Below are 7,515 nucleotides of genomic sequence, written 5' to 3' on the forward strand. Positions count from 1 at the left end.
GATAACTACGGTGATTACGTGTATGGAAGAAATATTTTTTCTCTAATGGGGAGGGATGGACGGGGAGGGAGAGAGGAGAGAGAGAGAGGGAGGAGAGGAGAGGGAGAGACAGAGAAACAGAGATAGAGAAACAGAGATAGAGAAACAGAGATAGCGAGACAGAAGAGAGGCACACGCGCATACATGCATACATACATACATACATACATACATACATACATACATACATACATACATGCATGCATGCATGCATGCATGCATGCATGCATACATACATACATACATACATACATACATACATACATACATACATACATACATACATACATACATACATATATACATACACACACACACACACACACACACACACACACACACACACACGTACGTAGGAACGTATGTTAGGTAGGAGTGAAAAAAAGTTAAATATAACAAAACGTGGCGTTGTAATGACTTGCTATTTTGTAGAAAGGAATGTTATGAAAACATTCAGTTGATAAATATACTGAACAGACATACCTCTTCACTGTCTTTGTCCACCAATGAATGTGGGTCACCTAGTTACACATACAGCCAGACGACAGTGGTAACCTAGTCTACCATATGTTGTACACCGTTATAATTAGCACATACTTCCAGAAACAACATCAAACAAAATGTTGTTGGTATGCACTCCTGTTAAATGATTATGCAGGTCAAAGGTCAAACAAGACTTAATACCGTACATACATACCTGTTTACGTACGTGACGTACTGTCGTGCGTGTTTGTAAATGTTTAGAATGTAATTCACAGGAAGCCAGGAACCGTGTTACAGATAGATAAAATATATAAATAAATAAACAAACAAACAAACAAATAAATAAACACACACACACACACACACACACACACACACACACACACACACACAAAGTATGTATGGGTAAATGGTATCGTTTTAAACTCATGGACAACTATCTATATACATGTATATATGTATATACGGGCCTGTCTATTGTTGAAATAATGTCGGATATGTACTATGTTTCTATATATATATTATCTATGCAAACAACACGTGTCAACAACACATAGTTATCCACGAGTTGAAAATGATATTTCATTTACCCATGCATATTTTTGTTTGTTTGTTTGTTTGTTTGTTACTCTATTTATTTGATTGTAACACGGTTCCAGGGCTCCCTGTGTTTATTTCTCTAAGCTTATGCATACGTTTCGCCTAGAACATTTGTTTTTGTATTATGGGTAAAATGGTTGTATTTGTTGACAGTTGTAAAACCAGTATTTGATAAATCAGCTGACGTCATTGGTAAGGGTGAAACTTTACAAATCAGCTGACGTCATTGGTAAGGGTGAAACTTTACAAATCCTCACCTTCGTGAATACGTAATGTTGTTTCCTAAGGCGTGCATACCAACAACACTTGAAGTTATATCTTGCCTCGTCAGAGAAAGTAGCTTTGGAGGTATACACTGCCCCTTACGGCGATATTACATGTTACTTTGTCTTTTTCTAGTAGACGTCATATCTCACTTGGTAAGAGTTCAACTCGATCGTTTTAAAATGTCAGGATTGCTATAAAATTCGCTGTGCTCTTAAATAAACAACCCTTCAAATTACCCGCCAAAGACCACATCGATGGAATCCTTGCACAGCTAGCACGTACATATGGTCGACCGCGCAGGCAGCCGTGAAGTTGCTATATCACAGAGATTTATATTATAGTGAATGTGGCCGTCAGGGCAAACGCGAGGCCTAGGTACGAAATAGTTTTGAGTGCACACTTCAGAACAATTAAAGCTCAAAAAATAATGTTAATAAATTACGGCTAGTGCAAACCCAAGAATGACAAACAAGCTATGAAATAAAAAATAACGCTAGTGTAAATCTATAGGCACCGTGACAATAAAAAGCTTAAAAAAATACCCAGAAATAACGCTAGTGCAAACCAAGGAACGATAAAATGCCGAAAAACAAATATAACCCTCATGCAAACCAAGCCCTTTAACGATAAAAAGCTCAAACAACAAAGGTAACGATAACGCAAACCACAAACTGTGTGCATACCATCATGGATGTACACATTCATGATACCATGGCCAATATTAGTGTCATGAATTCGTAATCACTGTGTTTGGGTTATAAAGTAGCATGATGTGTTAACCCATGGACGATAAAAAGCACATACAAGAATACAGTGCAAACCCAGAAATGTTAAAAAGGTCAAAAATAAAAAAATAACGCTAGACTGTTTTTTACAGCTTGTATAGCATACTATGTCAACGCATTGCATTGATTTAGGCCGTGATTTACATTTTTGACAATGCCGCGATCTTATAATTACATTTCAGTCGAATTTTCTTTCAGTTGCATCTTGATTAGTTTTGGTTTCCGACGCAATATGTATAGTTACTGGTACTCTTTCCCGTCAAAAAAGATGGTTACATGACGTTTATGTTTTAACACTGACACGACTTGGCCAATCAGTTTTATTTGCTGTGTCTCGATTGATTCGAGTTCCCAATGAATGCTCAAGTGGCCGGGATATGCGGTATGCGCGCAATTTTTTTTTTTTTTTTTTTTTTTTTTGGGGGGGGGGCATTCCAACCGCTGAGGGCGCAGGAAAAGTTAGGATAAAAAGGACCTTATCATCGGCCTGCATGTAATGGGAGGGGGGGGGGGGGTTCACCGTGTTTTGGATTATATTGGAAGGACAATGTATTTCTACAATGAGCTGTGGATAACCTAAATTTATCTTTAACCGAAACAAAAACTTCAAGAACATATGTTGGAGATCCACTCGGAACCCAGATGAGAGGGGGCCAGCCACCCTTTCGATACATCGACCTTTCAATGTCACGATACATTTCAAACCAGGTCCTATAAGATCAGTTACTAATATAGATGGCACTGTCTTTTGAAGCTGTGAAATTGTTGCCTAAAAGGCTACGCTATGGACAGTCTATAAAAATTGCCTTAAAAGACCCCGGGAAAAGACCCAGAAGGATTGTCGGTGCAGAGTTGTCGGTGGCCGAGTGGTTAAACCACTTGCCTCTTACCGCTGCCGTTGGGTTCGAACTCAGCATGCTGGGTTTGATTAAATTTACTAAGTAATAAGCAGAAAGACTCTACCGAACAAACGCTGAACCCTCCTCCTGTTATTGTGCAATGCCTGTTGGAGGTATGGTTTGATATATAAATAAAGATACCCTCAAGCTCATCCCTCCAATAACACCGTACCACCCATCAGATGTGCTGCTCTTTACTGTAATGATGCCAATTAATAAACTTTATACTTGAACATCATTTCAACCCTGTGCATAAACAACATTTTCTAACACATGATGGCGCTGTCTTGTAAAGCTGTGAAATCATGGGTTTGGATAGTCTAAAATTGCCTTAAAAGAGTCAAAAAGCTCCAGAATCAGAGCTTCTTGGGGGAGACCCATGATAGGAACCCTGATGAGGGGGCGAATATCGCCCTCTCGAGCTCTTCTTATTTCAAACTAATGTATACAGAATGGTTACAAATGCTTAATGGTGAAGTAATTGTCAAATGCTACACTTGGGGTGTCATCATGTTTTAGAAAATAAGAAAAAATCGGGATGGAAAGGCTTTACTTGGAATTTTGATGATCTGAAAGGGAGTCTTGAAAATTTGTGCTCTTGATTTGTGGCGCTTTGAACAAAATGAAACCCTAGGTACAGCCGTTTATTACATTAATTTTCATTGCAAATTCATTTAGCTATATTCAACGGCGAGGAAGATGTTAGCTATGAGGATGACATAGTGACTAAATGTACTCTCTCTCTCTCTCTCTCTCTCTCTCTCTCTCTCTCTCTCTCTCTCTCTCTCTCTCTCTCTCTCTCTCTCTCTCTCTCTCTCTCTCTCTCTCTCTCTCTCTCTCTCTCTCCTCTCTCTCTAATCTGATCTGGGTCACAGTCGTGTGAGGGGAATGTACATTATGCACCCAGTGTTATTTTTCTCCATGAGAACGTGATTTGGGTTGTTTTATTGAAAAATTGATACCTAAGCCTGCAGTCCAGCCCAGTATGACTCTTTCTGGATTTGTATGACAGAGTAATGCTAGTTTATAAAGACATGATAGCACATTGTTTCAAACGTATACAGGCTCATTTACACATTTATGCTGATAGTAACTATGTATGTATGTATGTATGTATGTATGTATGTATGTATGTATGTATGTATGTATGTATGTATGTATGTATGTATGTATGTATGTATGTATGTATGTATGTATGTATGTATGTATGTATGTATGTATGTATGTATGTATGTATGTATGTATCTATAATTGATTTGTTTGTTTGTAACACTGTTCCGCGTCTCCCTGTGTTACAAGGAGTCTTGTTGACTACACTTGACTAAAATGGCTCAACCCTCTCTCCAACCCCCCAAAGTAAAAGAATATAGCGTTTATCCTACATTGAACTATTGATCTCGCCCCAAAGACAGTGTTATGTCTGGTGCATCACATAAATATGTTCATTTCGTGTAGGTGTATCCTTCGACACATGCGGGTATAAATCTGGAAATTCGTGATCGTTGTAAAACTTGTCCAAATAATCTTCGAGTAGTTATAGTTGAAAGTATCACACGCAACCACCGAGAAAATAAATCGTAATTCATCAACAGTCACTACTAGTAATAACGTTCCAGTATTTTTAAAATACATTTTTACACTCGGCAATAATTTAACAAAATCTTTAATTCGGAAATACCGTCTTCATATCAGTGAGAACATACTTTAGAAGTGAACCCATGGTTCATATACTTTATCTACACTTGATAGCTAACAATTGTCCGAATTCAACTCGTGGTAGCACGATGGCCAAAAAAATTTCACCCGTGTGTCTTTCATATTTAAGTGCACTCAAGATATTTTGAATATGTTCTCATAAGAACAGTAATGGGTCGTTGTTCAGATAATTATTGCGTGGAGTGTAAATTAAGTTGGGGTACACTTCCCCACCCGTGTCAGTTTCAGTACGGAACAGTTTGAAACGTGTAACAAATTACATGCCTGTGTAAAGTCTACACGTGTTGATTTTTGTAAATGCTATTATTTCGTTTGGGTTATTATATTGCAATTTTTCCCATGTTAAATGGGTTGGTGCGGTCGTCCGTTTCTGTATTCAAACATATTGTCTGAGTCAGCGGGAACAATAATGTCAAACGCGCCGCTCTCGTCAAACAAAGGAGCAACTAAAGACGCCCTCTGTCGACGTAACAACTAGCTGTTTATATTAAAGCTGATTTTGGCTAGTATTAAAAGTGAATCGGCTTATAATTTGGAACTTACAGATGTATGTCTTAATCCACACCGAATAAACTTAATCCACTATCGGAATACACTTAATCTACTAAACCACTACACGGTATGAAAAAGTCGTAACGAGGCGGTCTTTACTTGTTGCGGTGTGAGATAGTCTTTTATCATATACTTGCTTGCGAGGTGTGGTTTGCCGTGTTTGTATTAATCCCAAGCAAAACGAATACAACTGCTGGCGATAAAGATCGAACGCGTGCGGACGAATGCGCATGAACAGGGAACGTAACGTTGTACAGCGCAGGATATCCGTCCTGACTAGTGGGTAAAATCGTACATGATGATCATGACAACACGATCGCTGTCTTTGTCGTCGATCAAATATTTTCTCAGCACACTGCAGTTACATTGTACTTTACTGATATGTGTCGTGACAAAACAGGGGGTGTTCACGTTACATATGAAGGTTTTACTTTATTATATTGATTTTTCAAATCACTCTAAGGACTTTGTGTAATCCCACCACCACCACCACCACCACCACCACCACCACCACCACCACCACCACCACCCCCACCCCAACATTGAATACACGAATATACTAGCGGTGTAGACAGCCGCCAAATGATGTTATATTACATGTATTACACCATGTTCTTTAACGAGAGTATGATCACATGTGTAATATCAATGCACAACTGTGATATGCGGACAATCCAAATAGAACGATGAAGAGAGAGGTAATTTTTTCATAACTGCGGAAGTATTTTAACCTAGGAAAACTTTTATATGTGGCAGTTAATCATATTAGATTGAGTAACTGGGATTGAGACGGTGTCGGGTTATACGTGAATGATTCGATTTTGTTTAAAAGACGTTCGTAGACGGTAATAGCCTGTACAAACAAGTCTGTACGCGTGCTACTGCTATTTTAGTGGTATGAGCTTTATAGCTAACGTGATTATACTTCCAATGCTGAAATCCGAGTAACACGTAACAGTAGGTTGTCTGTTCACAAGCCCGCTGTGGCGTGATCGCTTGGTAATAGACGTCTGTCAACAACTCAGAAGAGTGAACGCCCCTGTGATTTTTCTTCCCATAAAATCCACACACTTAAAAACTTGTTGAGATCTTTACACTTAAAAAAGTTTGTTTCAAGTCGTTGTGAAAAATGAACATGCAAGTTGGGGCTCACTTTTTCGTCTCCATGGAGATTAACGGCCTTTCATTTTCCCACAATACATTAAGTCTTAATACACGATGATAAAGCCCCCCCCCCTCCCCCCAGTACCACACTAACTGTAACTGTTTTTGGTAGGTCCCTTTCCGTTGATTAAAAAATATAGCAAACCATTTAATACACGAAAAAGTTCAATTATCCTGATTACTTTGTCTTATTGGTCATTGCATTTTGTAAACAATCGTAAAAGACCTGTACGTACCTTCTCGTTTATCAACAAATTGTAAATCTGTGGGATGTTGAAATTGGGTTTTCATCACTAGGCAATCATACACGCTTCGGTGAGTACAACAACATACTAGTAACGAACTCAAAAATATGAAGAACGACCGCAAGTCGTGAAAAAAGGTTTAGCTTGTTTACAACGCGGTCTGTGATTTTACTTCACTGTCTAACTAACCACTTGTTTTAATTACAATATCAAGTCGCTATTTTAGCCACATTCACAAAAATTCATTATCATGCGTTTAATTTATATAATTGCATGTAAATTACATTGTGAATTGTAACACTTTATGTGTTGTTTACACGTTGAGGGCTCGGTTTATCAGAGTTGGGTGTGTTCATTTACACAATGACTTTATTTGAATGATCAAGCCGTAATCACTAACCAATGAGACGTATGTATGTATGTATGTATGTATGTATGTATGTATGTATGTATGTATGTATGTATGTATGTATGTATGTATGTATGTATGTATGTATGTATGTATGTGTGTGTGTGTGCGTGTGTGCGTGCGTGCGTGCGTGCGTGTGTGCGTGCGTGCGTGCGTGCGTGCGTGAGTGCATGCATGTATTTACATAGTGTTTGTTATTATATATATGTAGGTGACCAGCTATTCGAATTCCGTACTGAAACAGAGATATACATGTATCACGTCTTTATTTCAACTATAATGTAGACATAACCACGTTAAATAAAGATCCAAAAAGTCTGACGAAATTCCCCTGGATATGTCCGGGGCGGCCTGGC

This window comes from Glandiceps talaboti, chromosome 4 (genome assembly GCF_964340395.1).
Source record: "Glandiceps talaboti chromosome 4, keGlaTala1.1, whole genome shotgun sequence".
NCBI lineage: Eukaryota > Metazoa > Hemichordata > Enteropneusta > Spengelidae > Glandiceps > Glandiceps talaboti.